Consider the following 22,910-nt stretch of genomic DNA (forward strand, 5'->3'; position numbering starts at 1 on the left):
AAATAACTGATCACATTCATCACAGATGTGGCAGTCATGAAAGTTAAAACATTATCATGGATTGGAAGAGATGACTAGGGAAACACAACTAAATGCCATGTCTGATCCTAGATCAAATCCTAACACAGAAAACAGAGACTGGTGGAAAAACTGGTGAGATTCAACCAAGGTGTGTAATTTAGTTAATAGTATTGTACCAATGTTGATTTCCTGGTTTTCATCATTGTGTTCTGGTTATATAAATTGTTAACATTAAGGAAAGCTGGATAAAGGGTACACATGAGTTCTCTGTACCAGTTTTTGCAACATCTCTAAGTATAAAATTATTTCAAAAAGAATTTTTTTAATGCTTTAGGTATTATGTACTTTTTCTCCTTCAACTGCATTCTGAACTTTTTAAAAAGTTCAGAAATTCAAAAACTACTTATACAGCGTAAATCCAAAATTTCATCATTTTAAAAGCTACCTACATTAGAACCAAGACTTAAGTCACTGAGTTAATACTTACTAAACATTGCCTATATTCCAGACCTCTACCAGGTGCTAGAAATGTTGCCCTCAAGAAGCTTACAGTTGATAAAAGAAACAAAAATGATAAACTGTTAACCTGATTAATGAAAAACTCTGACACATACACAAACTATAATCTAATGATTAAGTAACAACAGTAACATCACTTACAATGTAAAAGTATATAAATTAAAATATTTTGAATAACTAAATATTCAAATAGGACATTTAGAGTTTAAGTAAACTTAACAAACTCACTACACATATTTCATACAGTGGTCTTATACGTAAAAATTAGTGCCTAATGCTTCAGAAAGTACTATTAAATATTTTCTATCAAAGATTTTATTTCTCCAATGTAGAAACTAGCTACTTACTTTAACCTCAGGCAAAAAATAAGAGAGGTAACAATAATAAAAATAACCACAAAAATCAAACTAAAGTTCCTAAACCAAGAACAATGCCAGCAAAAAAACAGGTAGATCAACTCATATAGAGAGGACCTGGCTAAACACTGCTAACTGAAAATCACAATGCTAACTAATACAGAAAGTATTATAAATTCACTGAAGAACACAATATGAGTTCATATTTTTAATTCTTCAAAGTAATAATGCTTGAAGCAACTTTGAGAAAATATTCCATCTCCCCTCCTCCAGGTAACTCAATCAACAGGGTTCAACTGCACCCCAAAAGTTGTTGCAGATGTTAATATCATGATCCTAACACTGCTTGTTGTTGCAAAACTTTGAACAATCAAAGGAACTGCAAGGTTCCAGTATCTCTAACAGGTCTTTATAAATCAAAGTAGCAACATAAAATGAAATGAACAACAAAAGAATGATGCTAACATCTGCTATGTAGTAGAAACATTACTGTTAAGGATCAAACCCAAGCAAGGAACCAGACCACTCTGAACAAATATTGTGATTAACCGTTAACTGAGAATCAGTCACACATTTCAAGTAGCAATAATTTACTATAAATCTCATGATAACATTCCAAATTTCTGCTTGTTTCTCCAAGACTTAACATTAGTCAAAAGTCTTCAAAATATTAAAATTCAAGGCCTGGTCCCATCATTGATTTATCTGATTTTAACTGACAGTACATACATGAAAACACTGCCTTCAATAATATCAAATACTTTTCTAGCATATAAAGAGAACAGGCAGATAAGAAACAGGGAACACAAAAGAAACTATGCAAACTTTTGTAGTCTTGCAAGCCCTGACTGATCTGGCTCACTGGGTTGAGTGTCCCCCTACAAAATGAAAGGTCTCTGGTTCCATACCCTACCCAGTAAGACAAATGCCTGGGTTGAAGATCACATACCCAGCTGAGGGCATATGAGAGGCAACTGATCAATGTTTCTCCTCCACTTTCTCCCTCCCGTCCCCTCTCTCTAACAATAAATAAATAAAATCTAAAAAATAAAAAAAGTGTCACAAAAGCTCTTTAAACAACTGCACATATGCAGGTCACTGGGCAAAGGCCAAGTCAGAAAATGTTGCCATGCCCCATGACTTTCCTCTCTGCTTTCTACATTCTTTACTTAGGTGGTCCCATCCCATTTCATAACTTTTAAATACTGTTTAATCCTCTTAAAATGTACTCTGTCAAAGCAGGTGAAGTATGCTACTACTTTTCAAATAGGGAGAATATATACACATACTTGTTTGTATGTGCACAAAGAATATCTTTGGAAGCACTACATGTAAGAAAACACTAACATTGTCTCCAACCCAAACTGTGTGGTAAAAGACCAAAAAAAAAAATAGACTTTTATTCTATTCCCCATCAAACATGTTTAATTTTGAATCATGTGAATGTAGTTTTTATTCAAAACATAAATAAGCCAACAGATAAATGCTGATGATTCCTCATCTCTCTTTCCTCACCAGATTTAAGTTCCATTAAGGCAGAGATTTTTTTAAATCTATTTTCTCACTATTCTAACCCCACTGCAATTTGTTGAATAAATGACTCCTTAACCGCTCTCCACTAAATTCTAGGCATGTATATCCAATTGCCTACTTCTCATCTCTGCTTGAACATCTAAGTTTCTACTTAACACGTCCACTTCTACCCTATCTCCATTCTTCCCTCACTTCTTCCCCATTTCAAATCACAACATCGCCATCCTCCAGTTGAAGCCCAAAACCCAGGAATCACCTGTCCCAGCCAACTGCACTTTCATCCAAACACCAGTTCAATAAATACCTTTAATTCCAAAATGTATCTCGAAACCTTTTTTACTGGTCTCTTAACACTCCAGTCACTACTCTGCCTGCCAAAGCCTTCTCACCAAATTCCCCGCTTTTGTTCCCCCATTATCCCATCTCCTCCACAGTCCAATTGTAAATCAGACCCTATCACTCCCAGCTTTGCAATAATCCCAACAGCTTTTCAATGTACTTTAAAAATAAAAGCCAGATGCCTTTGGACAATAAGACCTGACACGGTCTGGTCTCTGGCAGTGATCTTTCACAGGGTCTTCCTTCTCTGAGCTTCTTTCAATTGGCTGAACCCAAGCTTGATACTACTGCTGAGCATTTCCATTTGTTGTTCCCTTTGACAGGAACACTCCTTTCACATTTCCAAAGGCTAAATATCCCCTCACTTTTCAGATATCAGGTCAAAGTTCATCTCAGACAAGTCTTTCCTGACCACAGCATCAAAAGTAGTCTCCCAGTCACTACCACAACTCCACGTTTTATTTCCTTTATGATACAATCCTCTAAAATTATTTTTACTTTTTTTTTAAAGATTTTATTTATTTATCTTTAGAGGGGAAGGGAAGGAGAGAGGGAGAGAAACATCAATGTATGGTTGCCTTTCGTGCATCCCCTGCAGGGAACCTGCCTGCAACCCTGGCATGTGCCCTGACTGGGAATCGAACCGCGATTGTCTGGTTCGCAGGCCCGTGCTCAATCCACTGAGCTACACCAGCCAGGGCTATTTTTACTTATTTATTGTCTTTCTCTCTCTCCATCTCCTCAGCTGAAACTCCAGAGGGCAGGAATTTCAGAGTCTTATGTTTGGCTTAAGAACTAGGTGCTTAATAAATACTTAACTGATAGACAAGACAAAACTGACTTTAAAGAACTGTACATCATTTAATGTAGTGACAGACTAGTGAGAATAAAAGATATGGATAAACTAACTTCACACTTTTAAAACACTGAAAATCACTAGAGTGTAGACGGTGAAGCAAGAGTATTTCAGATGCATGTGAACACTGAAACACATAGAAAAGGTCATTTTTCACACACCATGTGCATGCACACTGTAGAAATGTTCCTGCAACCTGTAAACATCTAAAAAAAACTTTTAAAAGGATAACTCAAAACAATGTGCACATCTGTTATTTCACCTATGATTCTTTTGGTTCTTCAAACTGTATTAAGTAAAAGAGGCAAACTATAACCAATTTACTCATTTATCTGTCTTGGAAATGAGTGGGAAATAAGAATCTTTCAGGTGTTTTAAAATACCTATTATGAAGTCAGTAGTCAATCTCAACAAACTTCCTATAGTTTATTATTAATGTAGGTTTGGGAAAGGTCTAGTTAAAAGATTTTTATAATGTAAAGACAGAGTCTATAGCGCATGTTAACAGTTTACGTTCTCATTAGCTTCAAAATTTAAATTTCTGAAGTACTGCCTTTCAACTGGTAACAGTAACCTGAGGGGAAAGGAGAGGACTTAACAATAAGTCTGTAATTTACAGATGTTTTATTTACACGCACGTATTTGTGGGATGGTAAAGAATGGTCCTGACTCCCTAGTGTGTAAATGCTCTAAAGAGAGTCTAAGGATCTTATTTCACCTGACCCTAAGTGTTGAGACAGGCTAGCACGCACTTAGGCACTTCTCCCCATAGCTATCAATCTTCGCTGTCTGCGGAAACAAAAGTGGAAATTCTTGTGGTAAGGATGTAAGAGACTGATGCCACCCCCACCTCCAAATACAAGGAGATGTGTGTCCCCGTGAGCACGTAAGTAAGCAGATGAATACACGCACTCTCACCTTCCTTCCTTCGGAGGAAAATGGGGTTGAGGGAGGGGCGGCCAAGGCCAGGTGGGGGAGGCCCGGAATCCAGTCCAAGGGGTGGCAGGACTTAGGAGACAGCGCTCTAGGGAGCCAGGGACACTTACGGGACACCATCTTCCCAGGGAACCCGCTTTCCCCCCTCTCCCCTCCCCCTCCTCGCCCCTAACTCCTTTCCTCCGCCCCATCCCCGCCACCCATCAACCGGGAAGGGAAGTTTCCCGGCGTCTGCAGCCGGCTCCCGGACCCTCCACGGGGTTACCTTCTGCAGAAGCGGGACAAGGGGCAGGGGACAGGGGAGGGGAGGCCGCCTGAAGGAATGAAAGACGAAGCCCCGGCGAAGAGGGTGGGCGGCAGTGGCTGTCAGTCGCGTTCCCCTGCTCACAGCGCTGCCATTACTGTGCCCGCGGCCGCCTCCCCGGCGGGCCGCCGCCACCCGTCCCAGAGGCAGGGGGGTGCGCTGCGAAGCCTGAGAGCCTGCCGCTCCACGCTCACCTGCGGCCGCGCGGAGACACAGAGAAGCCCGGACTACACAGGGGCGGAGGGGAGGTACGGAGGGGAAAAGGACAGGTCGGTTAAGGATCCGTGAAATTAGTCTTCTTTAGCACCCTGCTTTCCCCCTCACACACTCTCGTGCTCCCTTTCCACAGGCGCCGCCAAACACCCCTCAGAGAGCAGTGGTACAGTCCACATACGGCAAGCGCAAAGAGCCTGCTTTAGTGTGATTGCGACAGGCCGCAGAAAGCCCAGTCTGAAGGCGTTGCTTGTGCTGCCCCCTTCGCTGAGCTCGAGAGACTCAGAACCTACCGAGTTTTGGATCCGACATTGTAATAATATTTCAGGAACGTGTTTTCAACAAAAGTACTTTCCTTTGAGTTGTTTCAGACCTGTGTGAATATTTTCGGGCACCACCATATCCCTGCCACACACTTCCACCGGCTTTTCAAGTAATCAGAAATATATTAGCAAAACTACTTTTCCCTCTGACATACTCCTTTTCTAGAGCATTTTTATCTAAAGACAAATTGAATATTCACTACCGACTGGCCACCTCTCCATCATCGTATCAGTGTGAAGGGCTTTCCTCCCTCACAATTTTAAACAGTAATGTTGACAACGTATTACCTGTCACCTATAAACACAAGACCACAATGGAAAAGCCTGGCGTTACTCCTTATTTGCCTTTCACACCCATGAGATCCCAGCGGTAAGTCTTGCCAGAGTTTTGGTCAGTTCTTCTTCATTTGCGCGCCTTGAGCAAGCGTTTTCCCTTCCACCCCTTTCTTCAAATGACTTGTACCAATCCTTCAAGGCCTATTTGAAATCCTGTCTCCTGATCTGATAAAACCCCACCAGTCCTCCTCCTAATCTGTTTCTCATGGCTCTTGAAGTCTGTACTCTTTGTTTTAATAAAATTAAATACTGATTTCAATTCAACCATTCGTTTCCATTATATGACCTCTTTCTCATGTTCTCCCTGTTTTAATTCTGCAATTATCAAATGGTGGTTCGCAAGACTCAGGAAATCTGCAAGCCTATTTGGAGTCCTGAGGTTAAAAACAATCTTCATACTTACACAAGTTCCTTGTCCTTTTTTATTGGGCTGGCATTCGTACTGACAGTGTTCCAAACAATAGTAACACTGCTGATACTGCCTTATCAGGAATCGAGAGGATGGCACAAAATGCTCCTACTATTTGCTGCCACACCCTCCCCCTTTTTAAAATTGATTTAGAAATATCCTTGATGAAGTAGTAAAAAAATATTAATTTTGTAAATGTCAGCCCTTGTGTACACATCTTTTTAATATTCTCTGAGAAGAAATGGAAAGTACATGATAGGATGGCTGTGGAAGAAAGACACCTGTGTGGCAGAGTTGTAAGCTGAACTATCTGCTTCTTTGATGGAACACCATTTTTCCTTGAAAGAACAATTGACAAACCAATGTTACTCTGACTGGGGAACTGACAAATATTTCTGCAAAATGAACACAGTGAGCCTGTCACTTCAGCAAAACAGCTGACAGTATTTGTTGCCAGTGATAAACTTTATAGATTTCAAGTAAAATTTGGAAATTTGGAAAACGTGTTCACCACCATCAGTTTGACAGCTTAAGAGTTTTCTAATGAAACTGTAATGCTCTTAATAAATATTACTTTTTGATATAGTATGAAGTATGTCAATATATGGATCATCTATGTGACACAATGAACCAATATTTTCCAAATGACTAGTGTAGGACATTACAAAATCATGCATAGATAAAAGATCCATTCAAAGTGCAAGATAGACCAATGAATAGATAAATATGCATGTACCACCTTGTATGCATGTGTATGCACACATAAAAAGCAGAATACAAAGGTTCCTTGATGTGTTTTTAGATTCCTCATTATAACTGTTAAAAAACAACCACTTGTCAATTTATCTGCAATGTCAGAAAGGAATATCTACACTTAGAATATATCTGTATTATTACTTACTGTATATTGCATGTATAATGTGCATGCAATGTGCATGTATATTCACTTCTATTCATTTTCTACTTGTGAATGTACATAATTTTTTCTTTAAAATTTTCCAAGTTCATTTCATAATCTCCCTGTACCTACTATTTGAAGAGCCTAACCAGAATCATTTTATGTCCTTATAAGATTGTCATACAGACATAAGACCAAAAAAGCCCTAATTTTTGTGGAACATTTATGATTTTAAATAATTTATCTCATTTTTATATTCTATACAGTAAACCTGAATCTTCATTTCTTGAATCTTTACTGTGAATTTGCATTTCCTGGTTATACCATTTATTAAACATTTCCCAACTTTTGTTTCTAGTGAACTAACAAAGATGAGGTATCGAAGAATAGTTTTCATGTTTGGAGCATCTAATTAAAGAGCTGTTCTATGCTTATGAAAGTGGAAGTTTCCCATTGGGAAAAATATCTGACTCTAGGGCTGAGCAGGAATACATAGGATGAGCCTAGAGAACGCTGTAGTGTGAGAAAGTAAGGAAGTGCTCAGAAATAAAAATGTCAACATGGACAGCAGTTATACCAAAGGGCACAGGAATCAGCTGAAAGAGCTCCCAATGGTCAAAGCTAAAACAACTTGGTCAGGAAAATAATGTAGTGGTGGATTATAACCCAAAGTATAAAATAAATATCCATGGCACACACTAATATAAATGATTGAAAAATTAATAAATGGAGAACAGTCTTATGCAGAAGAATTCCAAATAAATTATGTAGATACTTTACTGCAAAGAAAGGGGAGTATAACTCTTCACTCTTTAAGTGTAGACCAGGAAGAGTGACTTCCTTCCAAAAACTACAACATGAAAAGGGAATTTTAAAGGAGTAACTTTACAATAGAGAAACCTAACAAATACCACCTCAACCAGATGATTATAATCCACAGTGATAATGATAAGTCATTGTTGATAATATGTGCCCTTGCTGTGATGTGCTGAGAATGATACTTTCTTTACCTATGTGATCGTCCTACTTCAAACCAAATCATGACAAAAACATCAGACAAATTCCAGTAGAGGGTCATTCTACAAAATAGACCAGTACTGACCAGTACTCCTCAGATTATCAGGGTTATCAAAAACAAAATGTTTGAGAAATTGTCCAAGCCAAGAGGAGACCTGAGTACTAAAAGTAATGTGGCATACTGGACAGGATCCTAAAACAGAAAAAGGGCATTAGTAAAACACAAGGAAATCTGAACCATATAGATTTTAGTTAACAACAACGTATCAAAATAGGTTCATGAACTTTAACAGATTACCATATTAATCTAAGATGTTAATAGGAAAAATGGGGGTGGAGTGGGGGGCAAAGAAGGTATATGGGAACTCCCCATTAACTATTAATTTCTGTGTAAATATAAAACTATTCTAAAAATGCTCATTTTTTTTTAAATCACCCACTGTACACTTAAGAGGAAAAAAAAGCATAAGGTCTCTAATCAGAAAAGCTAGGAGCCCATAAGATTTTCTATATTAGAAAGTGGAACCAAATGAAGAGGTTATATCTTTGACTTTCCTAGACAATTCTGGCAAAAAGCTATTTTAAAAGAAAAAAAAGGTATTCTCTTTCAAATAAAAGAGAAATTACCTATGAAGTTTTTATGTTTCTTTGCAGTCACATTCAGACGGGTAATTTAACAAGACCAAAGCTGTGTTCAAAGAAACTTCATTTTAAAGAAATACCAATACTCACATCATTTGAGATAGTACATTTAGAAGATGATTTCTCAGAACTGGGAATAGGGAGTGAATCTGAGCAAAGGATTACAATAAATACCATGTGATATGTGAAAGAAGGAGAGATGACATTTTTCTTAAGTGTTATGTCATATTAAAAGTATGTGTATCACTACGAGTATAATGTGAATCATGATCCATCCAGATAAATGTGATGACAGAGAAGATGGGAGATTGTAACTTAATAAAAATAAGCAATGTAGGCCATCCATTTGCGGAGACAGGGACAAAGAAAGCAGGGAAAATAAAATGTAACAAGTCTGGAAGAAAGCTAATTAGAGAGAGGATAAATGGGCTAAAAAACACAGTCCCACCCCCCAAAAAACCCACACAGTCCCTGGACAAAGGAAGGTCTTAAATATTTAAGTATGCTCAATATTAATGTTGAGAATAGGAATGTATAAAATTATGTAACCAGATTTCTAAAACAGTATATTTACATATGGCAAGGACAGGAGATTCAGTTGGGTACCAATGCTTTTTCTAATAAGCAGAAGATACTTTTCAGTAAGCCCCCCTCCAAAAAAAATCAACCATTGTTAACCTTATAGTTTACTCAGCTGGGTATCTGTGGGAAAGCAAATAAGACTAATAATATAGTTAGAATTGTACAATGGTTTAATACTTAATAAAACAAGTATTCATGTTTTATACCAACCTAAAAATTTGTTAACAGACTTCCGCCAAGATGGAGGCCTAGGTGGAAACACATTGCGTCCACGCACAACCAAATCTAAAAACAACAAAGTTTTAACAACAATAAACGCAACCAAACCACACAGAAAATCGACAATACCGAGTCCGAAAACAATGAAATGCTCAGCTAAACCAGTAAGAGGGGCGAAGCCAGCAGCGGATCGGGTTCGCCAAAAAGATCCCCGACCAGGGTGGTGCGCCAGCAGCTGAAGGCGTGGATCCCAGGTATGGGCTAGCTATGGGTGGACACAGGGAAGAGGCGTGGCTGGCTGTCTGCGGTCAGTTGAGCATTTGCGTGCAGATAAACCAGTGAAGAGGCAAGCATTGAGACCGCAGGGCAAAGGGCAAAGGGCGGCTGGCTCCCACATTTCCACTCAGATAAACAGGTGGGGGCGAGCGGTGGGACAGACTCAGTGAGTGGAGAGGACTGCCATTGCTCCCTCTCTGACCCTGCCCCCACATACAGCATCACAAACCAGCGACCTGGGTGGCCCCACACTGGTAAACAACTAAGGCTCTGCTCCTCATGGGTAACAGGCACAAACAGATAAAAACATGGCTCAAGAACAACTCAGAGCCCCAGAGCTGATAAATCTAAGCGATGAAGAAATAGCCAAACTTTCAGATGCACAGTTCAAAACACTGGTGATTAGGATCCTCACAGAACTGGTTGATTTTAGTCACAAATTAGACGAACATATGAAGGCTAAACTAATTGAAATGAATGGTAATGCACAGGAAACCAATAGTAATGGAAAGGAGACTGGGACTCAAATCAAGGGAGTAGACCAGAAGGAAGAAAAAAATGACCAAACAGAAAAGAATGAAGAAACAAGAATATAAAAAAATGAGGAGAGACTTAGGAACCTCCAGGACATCTTTAAACGTTCCAATATTCGAATTATAGAGGTACCAGAAGGGGAAGAGGAACAGTCACGAGTGGAAACCTTATTTGAACAAATAATAAAAGAGAACTTCCCCAATCTGGCAAAGGAAATAGACTTCCAGGAAATCCAGGAAGCTCAGAGAGTCCCAAAGAAGTTGGACCCAAGAAGGAACACACCAAGGCACATCATAATTATATTACCCAAGATTAAAATGAAGGAGAGAATCCTAGAAGCAGCAAGAGATAAGGGGACTGTCACCTACAAAGGAGTTCCCATCAGACTGTCAGTGGATTTCTCAAAAGAGACCTTACAGGCAAGAAGGGGCTGGAAAGAAATATTCCAAGTCATGAAATCCAAAGACCTACAACCAAGATCGCTCTATCCAGCAAAGCTTTCATTTAGAATGGAAGGGCAGATAAAGTTCAGATAAGACCAAATTCAAGGAGTTCATCATCACCAAGCCCTTATTATATGAAATGTTAAAGGGACTTATCTAAGAAAAAGAAGATAAAAAAGATGAACAGTGAAAGGACAGCAAACTCACAGTTATCAACAACCACACCTAAAACAAAAGCAAACTAAGAGGACAGCTAGATCAGGAGTGAACCATAGAAATGAAGATCACATGGAGGATTAGCAACAGAGGAGTAGGAGGAGGGGGGAGAAGGTACAGAAAATAAGTAGCATAGACAGTAGATAGAAAATAGATAGGGGGAGGGTAAGAATAGTAGGGGAAATACGGAATCTAAAGAACTTGAGACAAGTGTTCATGAACTAAAGGGGGGGATTGGTGAGGGAGGGGTGTGCAGGGTGGAGGGGAACGGAGGGAGAGAATAGAATAACTGTAATGGCATAATCAATTTAAAAATGTTAAAAAAAAATTGTTAACAACCTCTTGCTTCCCAAAAGGTGTCTTTTGCTAGGGAGAGAGAAAGTAAAACATTCACAATGTAGTCTTAGAAATCAGCATGTGTGTATATCTGATGGATCTTTAACCTACCTAATTTATAAGAAGTTACTCAAAGCCTAGATCCTCAACACATTTCCCTTCGAACTGTTGTGGAAGGTAAGAAAATTTGGAGGCATGACCTCCTTGCACTGGTTTACATTTTGTTTTCTGTATTTACTTTTATTTTAAATTATAATAAAGTAAAATTTATTGGGAGAGGGGTATATAGTTCCATCAATCTTAACACATATATAGATCTGTGTAGCCACCACTGTAATTAGGATTAAGAAGAATTCTGGCACCCAACAAAGTCTTTCTTGCTGTTCCTTAATATCACTTTATTTTCTTTCCATGTCAACATGGGCTCACATCCATGTTCTTTACCATTTAAGTTTTTCTCCCTTCTTCCTGGCCATTTCTAACCAATAGATCCCATGAAAGAATGGAAGTAAGAAAAATGCCTGTATCTGTGGATGGGTACCTGGTTGTGAGAAGATCCTAGAAGAGGACTTCAGGGTAATGGGAAAGCGGGGGAACTTATTCATAACACAGGGATTCCAAGTCTTTCATCTGGGCAAGTCTCATAACCTTCAAGGAAGTCTCAGGTCCTTCATCTATGAAAGTAGGATTTGGAGAATTTAAACTCATGTAAGACACACAGTACCCGGATCAAGACATTCCTAAAGGAATACTGTAAAATGATTATTTTATAATTTTAACAGTTAGTATAATTTTATTCTAATTCAGATGCTATCTTAACTAGATACTATTTTTTTTAATACAAGGCAAAAGGGACTTCTGGTCAAGACAGCAGCATATGTAAATATGGCTTGCCTCCTCACACAACCAACTCAAAATTACAACTAAATACAGAACAACCATTACTCAGAACCATCAGAAATCAAGTTGAATAGAAATCCAACAACTATGGAATTAAAGAAACCACATCTATCCAGACTGGTAGGAGGGGCACAGATGTGGAATGGGCTAGTCCCACAACCACATGTGATAGATAAAAATTTGGGAGAGATATCATGGGAGAGGGGAGTCCCAGCCTCATACCAAGCCCCCAGCCCAGGGTTCCACTGCCAGGAAGACAAGTCCCCATAACTTCTGGCTACAAAAACCAGTGGGGATTGAGTTGGTGGAAGAAACTTCTAGAGTACCAAGCAGTTCCTCTTAAAGAACCCACACACAGACTTACTCAGATTCACTCTCTCTGAGCTCCAGCACTGGGGTAGCAGCTTACAAGGCACTGGTAACACATTGGAAGGAACTGAAGCATCTGGCATCAAAGTGAGAGCTGGGTATAGTTTTCTCCCAGATAGAAAGGTGGGCAGAGGCCATTGTCCCTTTCTGAGCCCTTCCTTTCCCCCAGAGCCACAGGGCTGACAGGCTGCTGCCCTGAGACTCTATCAACCTGGCTAACACTGTTTGTCTCACCCTGGAAATCCCTGGAGAGTCTGTCCCACCCAACTTACAGGCCCACTCAAATGGTTAACCATGACTTTACCATATAAATGGCTGGTCTTGGTTTATGCTTCATAATTACCTAAATCCTCTCAAACAAGCAACAGCAGGCCTCACTGATCCCCAACCCCCCCTTACCTCTTGATAAGTGGCCCCAGGCATGGCACTAGCAACAGCCAGCCTAGATTAAAAATTTGGCTTAGTCTAGGAATCTCCAACCCCAGTACAAGTAGCAGCCATCTCAGACTGCTTTATAGATCATGCAGAGTGGCCCTGGGCAGAACACAAGTGGGGACTTAACTTGGCTTGTACCACCTGGGAAATCCCAGAACCTGCACATCCAGTGGACAACTACACACTGAGTAAGAGAACAACCACCCTGCCCCTGCACAGCTGATCCTCCACAAAGGGTGGACATTGATGGTCAGTGGTCACAGCCAGTCCTTGCAGCTTGACTGGCCTGGGTAAATCCCTTCCATTGACTTGCCAATAGCAATCAAGACTCAACCACAAGAGGAGGGTGTACTCAGCCCACACAAAAGGCACACCTCAAGTACTGCACTTGGGTGAGAGAGGAGCCTATGCTACTCGACCCTACAGGACACCTACTACATTAGGTCATGCTACCAAGGAAGGGAGTCAAAGCAGCTCTACCTAATACATAGAAACAAACACAGGGAGGCTGCCAAAATGAGGAGGCAAAGAAACATGGCTCGAATGAAGAGATTAAAACTCCAGCAAAAGAACTAAGCAAAATGGAGATAAACAATTTATCAGATGCAGAGTTCAAAACACTGGGTATAAGGATGTGCAAGGAACTTACACATCCTGATAAACACTGAGGACATCAACAGTATAAAAAAGATCCAGTCAGAAATGAAGGATACGCTAATTGAAATAAAGAACAGTTTACAGGGAAACAACAGCAGAGTGGATGAAGCCAAGAATCAAATCAATGACTTGAAAGATAAGGAAGCAAAAAACCACCATTCAGAACAAGAAGAAGAAAAACTAATCCAAAAAAATGAAGATAGTTTGAGCAGCCTGTGGGACAACTTCAAGTGTTATAACATTTGTCTCATAGGGGTGCCAGGAGAAGAGAAAGAACAAGAAATTGGAAATCTATTTGAAAAAATAATGAAAAAAATTCCCCTAATTTGGCAAAGGAAATACACATGCAAAGCCAGGAAGCACAGAGAATCTCAAACAAGATGGATACAAAGAGGGCCCACTGCAAGACACATCATAATTAAAACACCAAAGGTTAAAAATAAAGAGAGAATCTTAAAAGCAGCAAGAGAAAAGAACTTTGTTACTACAGCAGCACCCCTGTAACTGTCAGCTGATATCTCAAAAGAAACTTTGCAGGGTAGAAGAAATTGGCAAGAAATATTCAAAGTCATGAAAGCAAGGACCTACAGCCAAGACTGCTCTACTCAGAAAAGCTATCATTTAGAATCAAAGGGCAGATAAAACTCTTCCCAGACAAGAAAAAACTAAAGGAGTTCATCATCAGAAAACCATTATTATATAAAATGTTGAAGGGACTTATTTAAGAAAAAGTAGATCAAAACTATGAACAATAAAATGGCAATAAATACATATCTATCAACAATTGAATCTAAAAAACAAACTAAGCTAACAAGAACAGAGACAATCATGGATACAGAGAGTGTTTTGATGGTTGCCAGATGGGAGGGGGTTGTAAGGGAATGGGTGAATGAGTGAGGGGATTAAGAAGTACATATAGGTAGTTAAAGAATAGCCATGGGGATGTAAAGTACAGTATAGGAAATGGAATGGCCAGAGTTTATATTCATGACCCATGCATGGACAGGAACAACAGTGTAGAGATTGCCTGAGGGAGTGGGTGTGCTGAGTGGAGGGGTGAAAGGGGGGGAAAATGGGACAATTGCAACAGCATAATCAATAAAAATGATTTAAAGATAAATAAGATTGTAAAAACTAAAAATAAAAAATAAAATCAATTTTTAAATAAAATAAATCAAGCAAGAGTAGGAGAAGCTGCCTGACTCTCCTCTGTCTCTCTAAATTCAGCAAATAAATCTCCACGTGGTAAGCACCCTCATTGCTCCTCAAGGCTGAGAGATAACCTATCACAAGATATTTTTTTAAATCCAGAGTCAAAAAAGTCTGTGTAAGTAAACCTTCTAACACTTTTACTAATTTATCACCTAAGCCCAAACCTTGCTTAGGGTCATTTCTAATGAGCACTAACTTTCTTTGTCCTACCAATTTCTAACAAAATGTATTGTTTCTTTGTCTAAATAGTGTTTTTAAAATACCTGGTTTGATCATTTCTTTGAGCCTTATTTTATGATATGAGCATCACATTGTGATTCTCCTATGTACACATATTGAATTTAGTTTTCTCCTGTTTAAAAAATATATAATACAAGGCAAAAATTGTGTGAAAATTTGAAGTAAAATGAAGAATTGAATATTATGCCTACTAGCCTAATGGTTTTTATTAAAACAACTATTTTTCACCTTTAGTGATAGAATAATTACACCTAGACTAGCTTACTGAAGAATTCTAGTCTAGAAGAGTCTTTCCAAAAATTAATTTTACAGAGAGAGAAAGAGAGGAAGGAAAAATTCATTTGAGAGAGATAGAGACATGGACTTGTTGTTCCATTTATTTATGTATTCATTGCTTGCTTCTTGTATGTGTTCTGATAGAACCTACAACCCTGGCATATGGGGAGGACACTAACCAACTGAGCTACCCAGCCAGGGCCTAGAAGAGTCAAGTTTAGCCTCCAGATTCCACATTTACAATTCTATGTATAGGCTTTACCTATCTGTGCTGGGAAAGAATATATAAAACAGAGAGATGAAAATTCATATTTTAAAAAAACCCAAGCTACAGCGCTTGATCTTAGAATAGATATTTTGCAAATACTTTGAAATATGTTATAAGTATATATACATTACAAACAATAACTTTTATGTGTTAAAAAGAGACAATAAAATCCACCATTTTGTAATCCACATTAACTTCTTTGTCTTCCAAGGTTTTAAAAAAGTAAACATACATTTAAAGTCTCCTTTTATCAGAAAAATAATAACACTACTTGAATTTGAAATTTGTCCAGAATAGTCAAGTTTGCTCAAAGACACATCCTTACTTCCCAGAATACTAATTTGGTTGATAATAAAGTTAGAAAACTGCAATTCCACCCTTCTTAGATCGTTTTGAACATACCCTTCTTTAATGGGTTAATACTTTCCAATATTATTTCCTGGTACTCACCCAATGTATTATTCTGTTATTACACCAAACTTTTTACTGTCCCTAGATAAATCAGGTCCCTTTAATGGCTCTTTGCCTTCTTGTACATTGACCCTTTATCAGTAATATTTTTGTAAATGAGTAAAGTCCTACTCATCCTACAGCCTTTATTCTCTAAACCACTATGACCAAGCTGAATTAGTATTGAAATTCATACTTCTGTATGAGAACACCTTCCTTTCCATACTCTAACTTATGTATTCACATATTGGACTCCCTAACTAGCTGTAAAGAACTGTGAAGGGCCTGAGAATTGACAACACTTGCAAGAAGACAAGTTGCCACAATTTCTTAAGTGCTGGCAGAAGACATGGAACTCCCAGGTTGGAGACAAAACTTTGTTACTTACAGCACAGCAGGAAGCACCAACTTCATGTTCACACTTGTTTCCCTTGCCACAGTCCCCAAGTGTCAGAGGGGTGAAATGGAGCAGCCCAGGTGATTGTTGAGCACACAGTGGGTTTGTTATAGCTGAGGAACCCTGAGCTCATAAATAATCTCAATTTTAATAATCAGCTGCATTAGAAGAGTTGTTTGTTATATAACATTCTTGAAAAATAGTCTGGAACAAAAAAAATCAGTGCATGTCTGGAAAATGTGCAGAAATATGAGACACCCATGGGGCATTTATCTGCCAACACTAAGACTGAGAAGCAATTGAGCAGCTACTGTGTACAAAACACTAGAAAATATAAGAAGACTGAAATATGTCTCATTGGATGATTAATAATAAATATTAATTGCATGAATGATTTGAATGGATAGGAAATTACTGGGCCACGTGGGTTTGCATATTTCCATGGTAGACATCTTTGTCTCTCTAGTTCCATTTTCTTCCTCAGCAACTAATGCTCATAATGTTGGAGGTAAGCTTTGGGATCAATCGTTAAGTTGACTTTCTAATTAGAAATGGGTTTCATGTGAATCTGGCCAGTCTCTCTTCAGGATTTATAATCCCTAGTAATAGTTATAAGGAGACTCTGAGCTTTGCCCCTGCTTAATTTTCCAGCCTTGAGTTCTCAGTCTTGTGTGTACTCTATGCTCCAGCCATACTGGTCCTCTATTTCCTCAAATGCCAAACTCCTTCTAAATGCAGAGCTTTTCTATAAGCTGTTCTTTGCCCAGGACAATTTTATACTGTCTCATCTCGAAGCTAACTCCTTACCCATCCTTCAAGATTCAGCTAAAAAGCTTCTTGTTCATGGAAGCCAATCTGCTCTTTAGACTTTATTGGATTTCTATTTCATGTCTCTGTAACTTTTTGCATTTTTTCTTCGAAGTTTTATCACAGTTTAGCAGTTAGTCAAGTACTTATTTGTACATTTAGTGTTTATTTAATGTCTGTCTCCCCCAATTAACAATAAATTTTGGCTGAGCAGAGACCACATGTGTCTTGTATCACTTTATCCTTGCCTCCAGTACAGTGCTTGAAACACAGTAAATCTTAATAAGTAATTGTTGAATCAGTAACTAAGGAGCAATATTGGAGTTGACTTGCCCATCACCTTCACTATGAAATGTGAATCTGCCTCTGAGATTGGAGGGTGGTATCAGTGTCACCACATGCTATCAGTCAACAGTAAGTGTATTCTTTCTTGTTGAGACCTTATGCTAATTTGCACTCCTCAACACAATGAGAATGTCCAGGAGCCACTAACAATTGACCAGGGTTAACATGAGAGCTGAATTCATTTGTTGTTCTTGATGTATTTTTTTATGATCCATGCATATGAAAAGATGATTGATTCAATTATAAATTAAATTAAACAAAAATGTATGAATCACTGTAGAGAATTAAGCACCTAATAATATATGGTTACTGCCTGGACAAGTGAGAACTCTTTCAACTACAAATGGAAAAAACAAGTTCAGGCACAAAATGAATGTATTGGTTCATATAACTACAAAGTCCAGAAGGTGAGCTGGCATAACTTGATTCAGTAAAGCAGTACTTTTTTCAAACTTTAATGTTCAAACAAATCACCTAGAGATCTTGTTAAAACGCAGATTCTGATTCATAGATCTGGGAAAGGCCTGATATTCTGCATTTCTGACAAGCTGCTCACTGATGTTGAAGCTGCCAGTCTAGGACCATACTTGCAGCAGCAAGCTCCTTAAGAAAAGGTTCTGGGCAACCATCATATATGCAATATATTGCTGTCAAGGAGTTTTTAATCCAGTCACTTATCAATGTATATGGGCAGCATACAAGGTAGGAAAAAACAATAGGCAGAATACACACATTGCATTTTTATATCTATTTCAAACTGGCACTGATTATACAATAGTATTCAAGGTATTCTAGTTGGTGTCCTCATTTACAGGGAAATATGAGGCACATAAAGGGGGCATCTAACCCAGTCTTAGAGATCAGAGACATTGGTTCATTCAGCACCAATTCCAACTCACTTCTCCTTTGACTTAGTCTACATACAGCAAATACTTTGTTGCAGCTAGAGGTGGCCATGTGACACATTTCTGGCCAAAAGTTACAGGGGAACACTATCTTTTCTTTTCTTCCTTTAAAAAAATGTAGTCTTAGAGAGAGGGAAATATCAATGCATGGTTGCCTTTTGCACACCCCCTGCTGGGAACTTGGCCCGAAACCCAGGCATGTGCTCTGACTGGGAATGGAACCCAGGAACCTTTGGTGAACCAAAGGTTCCTGGGTTGGCATTCAATTCACTGAGACACACCAGCCAAAACTATCTTTTCTGAGTAAAAATGATAAAGTCTCACTAGAAGGCTTTTGTTCTTTGCCCTTTGTCCCTGGTCTTTTTCTTTCTGCCTGAATTTTGGTACAATATCTTCAGATATAACAGCCATCTTAGTGACCATAAGGACAAAAGCCACACTACACTTTTAGGATAATATAGCAGAAGCATAAAAGAATTCTGGGTCCATGTAAATATCTTTAAGTTACTATATCATCTCTGCATTTGTTATCTTGTGAGACAAATAAATCCATTAGATGTTTAAGCCACTGTTGATTTTATTTTACTCCCAGTCAAATGCAATTATAACCCATACAGAAGCCTTCATTATAGAAAGGTATACAACCTGAAACCCAGAAGCATTTAGACATTAACTAAGCAAAAAGAAAACATATTAATTTTTTAAAATTCATATTCAATTTACTAAACTTAAAATTAAAAGCCAAATTTGTAATAAGCCCTTAAGCTCGAATTACAAATGTTAGTTTGTTTATACAACCATACAATACTTTATATTAAAATATTAAAAATATGTCTTCATTTCTTCTTGCTATTAATGCTCAGTTTATAACACTTAAAGATTAAATTTGTTTAAATCTTTCCCAAACATATACAAGCTTTATTAAGTAATTTCCTTTAAATTTTTAAACCACAATCACAAATGCAATATGTCAAACATTTTCAAGTATTTCACACTCTAAACAAAGCAAAGCAATAGTAACAAATCTTTAGGATATAAACACTATTATAAATCAATGTCTAAACATACCAGCTTACTAAATCAGACCCTTTAAAACTTTCAATACTCTTTACAGTCACATTTTCTTAGATATTTCAATTTAAACTAAAATAGTTCTGGTCAAGATGGTGGAGTAGGTGGAAGCTGCACTCACCTCTTCCCACTAAATCACAGAGCAAGCAACCTGTAGAACCACATGAAGACCAGCAGAACAGAAGTCCTCTAACTAAGGATATAAAGCAGCCACACTGAGAATGGTAAGATGGTGAAAACAGGCTTGCCTGATTAACACCTACAAGTGGCAGTTGAGAATCTGGAGGAATATCTCAGCAGCAGATGCCTCCCCTTCAAAGCAAGGAGTCTCAGCCACACACTGGGCTCCCTAGCCCAAGGCACCAATGCTTGGGAGAGGAATCCATATAATATGAGGCTGTGAAAATCAGAGATTTCATCCATCCAGGTGATAAGGAAGGCTGTTGGAAACCCAGGCATCCTCTTAAAAGGCCAAGAAACAAATGCTGCCAGGTACTTACCTTGGGCTCCAGCAAAGAGACCATAGCTTGTGGGAGCCAGAGACATACAGGAAGAAACTGAGTGGTGTGGCTTTGGGGCAAGGGCTGATGGAACAGTCTCCAACTTCCCTGTGTTGAGTCCTCCTCCCCCATGGCCCCACAGGCACCATGTTTTTTTTTTCTTTTAAACATTTTTAAAAATCCTTACCTGAGGGTGTTTGTTGCTTTTAGAGAGAGAAGAAGGTGGGGGGTGGGGTGGGGGGAGAGAGAGAGAGATGTGTCAATGTGAAAAAGAAACATTAACCTAGGAATTTGCCCTGACTGGGAATCAAACCTGCAACCTTTCTGTGACAGAATGATGCTCCAGCCAACTGAGCCACCTGGCCAAGGTGACACCATTTTTTTAGGTTAGGCCTTTTCCCCAGACAGGCATTAGCCTAGTGAGGTACACTAGCTCTACCCTACCCAACTAAAACATGACCAGAGTCAGAGTTCTTGTCAAGTTCAGGGGGTGCCAAACACAGGCAGGGAGAAACTGAGTTGTGCAGCTTCAGGGCGAGGACTGACTTCCTGCATGGTGGACAAGGGCCAACTTTCGTATATGGTGCCCTTTCCATCACACAGCCATTAGCCTGGCAAACTATACCAGCTCTACCCTGATGACTCCCTAAAGCCCCATCCTACCCAATTTGCACACCATCCCAGGCTCCTTCAATAGCAACCAGTCTGTGCCAGCACTGTAGTCTGTCTAAAAAGAAAAACTCTTTTTAAAAAAGAGTTATTCCAGTCAAGCCCAGTGGGTGAATCTGAATTGCGTGGCTTTAAGACAAGGGCCATGCTCCCACATGGCTCACAGGCGCTGTCGTCATTCCTGGGTTGAGACCTCATTCCATACAGCCAAATTTTTTCTACAGTTTATTTTTATTTTTATTGTTGACACTATTATACATGTCCCCATTTTGCCCCACTTTGCCCATCTCCACGCAGCCCCTACCCCTCCTTTCCCTCTGGCCATCATCACACTTGTCTGCAACTGTGGGTCTTGCATCTATATCCTTTGGCTAATCCCTTCACCTTCTTTTATCCTGTTCTTCCCTCCCCCCTTTCACACAGCCAAATCTTGGTTTGCATTAGCCTTATGAACTCTACTTGCTCCACCCCGTTGAAATCCTGAGACCCCTGTGCCACTGCTTGGGTCTGCAAGTCCCAGAAGGGTGGCAGCTTGTCATTGTGTACCCAGAGTGGCTTCAGACCCAGCACTGAAACTGAGTTTTAATCTGTATGAACCTAGTGAACACCACTTGCCAGACCCTGGTTACTCTCTGAGAATCTCCCTCACAAAAGTCGAGTACTCTCTGAAGCTCTTTTAGTGTCTGAGCCTTGTGGTCAGCTGTCAGGTGATGGGAGGTCTCAGAGTACCTTGGGTTTTTCATGCTGACTTACCCCAGACCTGGTACAGTTGGAAGCCATAGTTGACTCACAGCTTGGTTCTACCTGCAAATACACCTAGGCATAGCACAGGCAACTTTCAACTGTGGTTTGCTTTGTAGCTCCTAACAGGTAGACTAAGGCCAGTCACAGGCAAAGTATGACACTGGCCTGCACTGCAGTTTGTCCCAAGCCCTAGAACCAAGACACCTGGTGGAGGGCTTCAGATCACAACAGAGCACAACATACAATTAGCTCTGATAGAGGAACTCAAGAGATAAAGATTTTAGATTTAGTTATAGTTGATAGACTTCAGTAATTAATACAGGTGGAAAGGTATTGTTCCAGGGACTATAATACGTGTCCTATGTGACTCCAGGAGGTCGACAGGGAGACAAGAAACTCAACCTTTGTGCTCCAAGGGGTCTGCAAGCAAATGGGATGCTATCTATAGGGAAGGTATCTGAGCCAGTGTTCCAGGGAGGAAACGTCTGAGATGCAGGCACAGAACTGTTGATCAGTAGGTAAAGAAATACTAGAAAACTTGCCCTGGACTGCAACCCTTATCTAATTAACTTTTTTCCAAATCCCTTACCTACTGTTTTCTTCTCTTTATGAAAAGGTATGCTTGAGATGAGATGTTAAGATGGTTTTTAGGGCACATAACCTACCGTCTTCTCAGATCCTCACTGTCCGAAAAAAGTGCCCCAGCGCTCCGCCAGACCATCCTCGGTGCGGGCGCCGTTGCCGAAACCTTCCTTGTTTAGTCCCAGAGAGCTTCTCCGGAGTCCCTCGCCAGCCCAAGGCACTTCCTCCCCTCTCACCCCGACCCCGGGCGGGAGTCTCCTTAACCTGAGACCGCAGTGGCCGTGTGAGCGTGAGAAGAGCAGCGGCAACAGGAAAGAACTGACGAGTCTCGACGACGCAGGGAGCCAGGCCTCAAAGGAAGAGGAAAAGCGGAGGGAGCCGAGGTTTGCTGTAGGCGGCGTTTGGGAGTTGCTCGGGTTGAGGGTGGCAGAGGAGGGAGGGGCACGGTGCAAACTCTTGAGGTTTGCCCAAGTCCACGGCACCCGAGTTGCTGGGATGGAGTTGGTGGGGCGGCCGCGACGGCGACCGGGGAGGAGCAGGGCCTAGCGGCGCCTAAGGGTGAGGAGAGTGGGAGGCAACGGAGCAGGAGCAGGAAGGCCTGGAGGCAGTCGCCAAGGGACCCGCCTGGTTGCCCCGCCTCCCCCAGGTTGGCTGCTCCGGGGGGCTGAGAGTGAGCCTGCTGTAGCCGGAGGGAGAGGGCCCCGGAGCTCCGGCGCCGGGAAGGGAGAGAGTCGCCGAGGGCTCACCGGACCCTGGTGCCAGTGCTCCCGCCCGC

The 22,910-nt window shown here is 40.1% G+C and overlaps 1 protein-coding gene across 5 annotated transcripts in view; it reads right to left on the reverse strand.

Annotated features, from left to right (window-relative positions):
• CUL2 (cullin 2) overlaps positions 1-22,520 on the reverse strand; it is a 136,716-nt gene extending 114,196 nt beyond the window's left edge. Inside the window, exons 1-2 of one of the 5 annotated variants that reach the window (XM_037131537.2) lie at positions 4,826-5,006; positions 4,543-4,648 (exon numbers count right to left, since the gene is read on the reverse strand). The gene's annotated coding sequence lies outside the window, so the exon portion shown is untranslated. Of the gene's footprint in view, positions 1-4,542; positions 4,649-4,825; positions 5,007-5,058; positions 5,212-22,218 lie in introns of those variants that run through there. The other 4 variants (XM_037131555.2, XM_037131547.2, XM_037131527.2 and 1 more) reach the window with 4 other exon arrangements.
• Positions 22,521-22,910: the final 390 nt, after the last annotated feature.

Source organism: Artibeus jamaicensis, unplaced genomic scaffold, assembly GCF_021234435.1.
Source record: "Artibeus jamaicensis isolate MK-2021 breed Jamaican fruit bat unplaced genomic scaffold, CSHL_Jam_final contig_515, whole genome shotgun sequence".
In the NCBI taxonomy this organism is placed as follows: domain Eukaryota; kingdom Metazoa; phylum Chordata; class Mammalia; order Chiroptera; family Phyllostomidae; genus Artibeus; species Artibeus jamaicensis.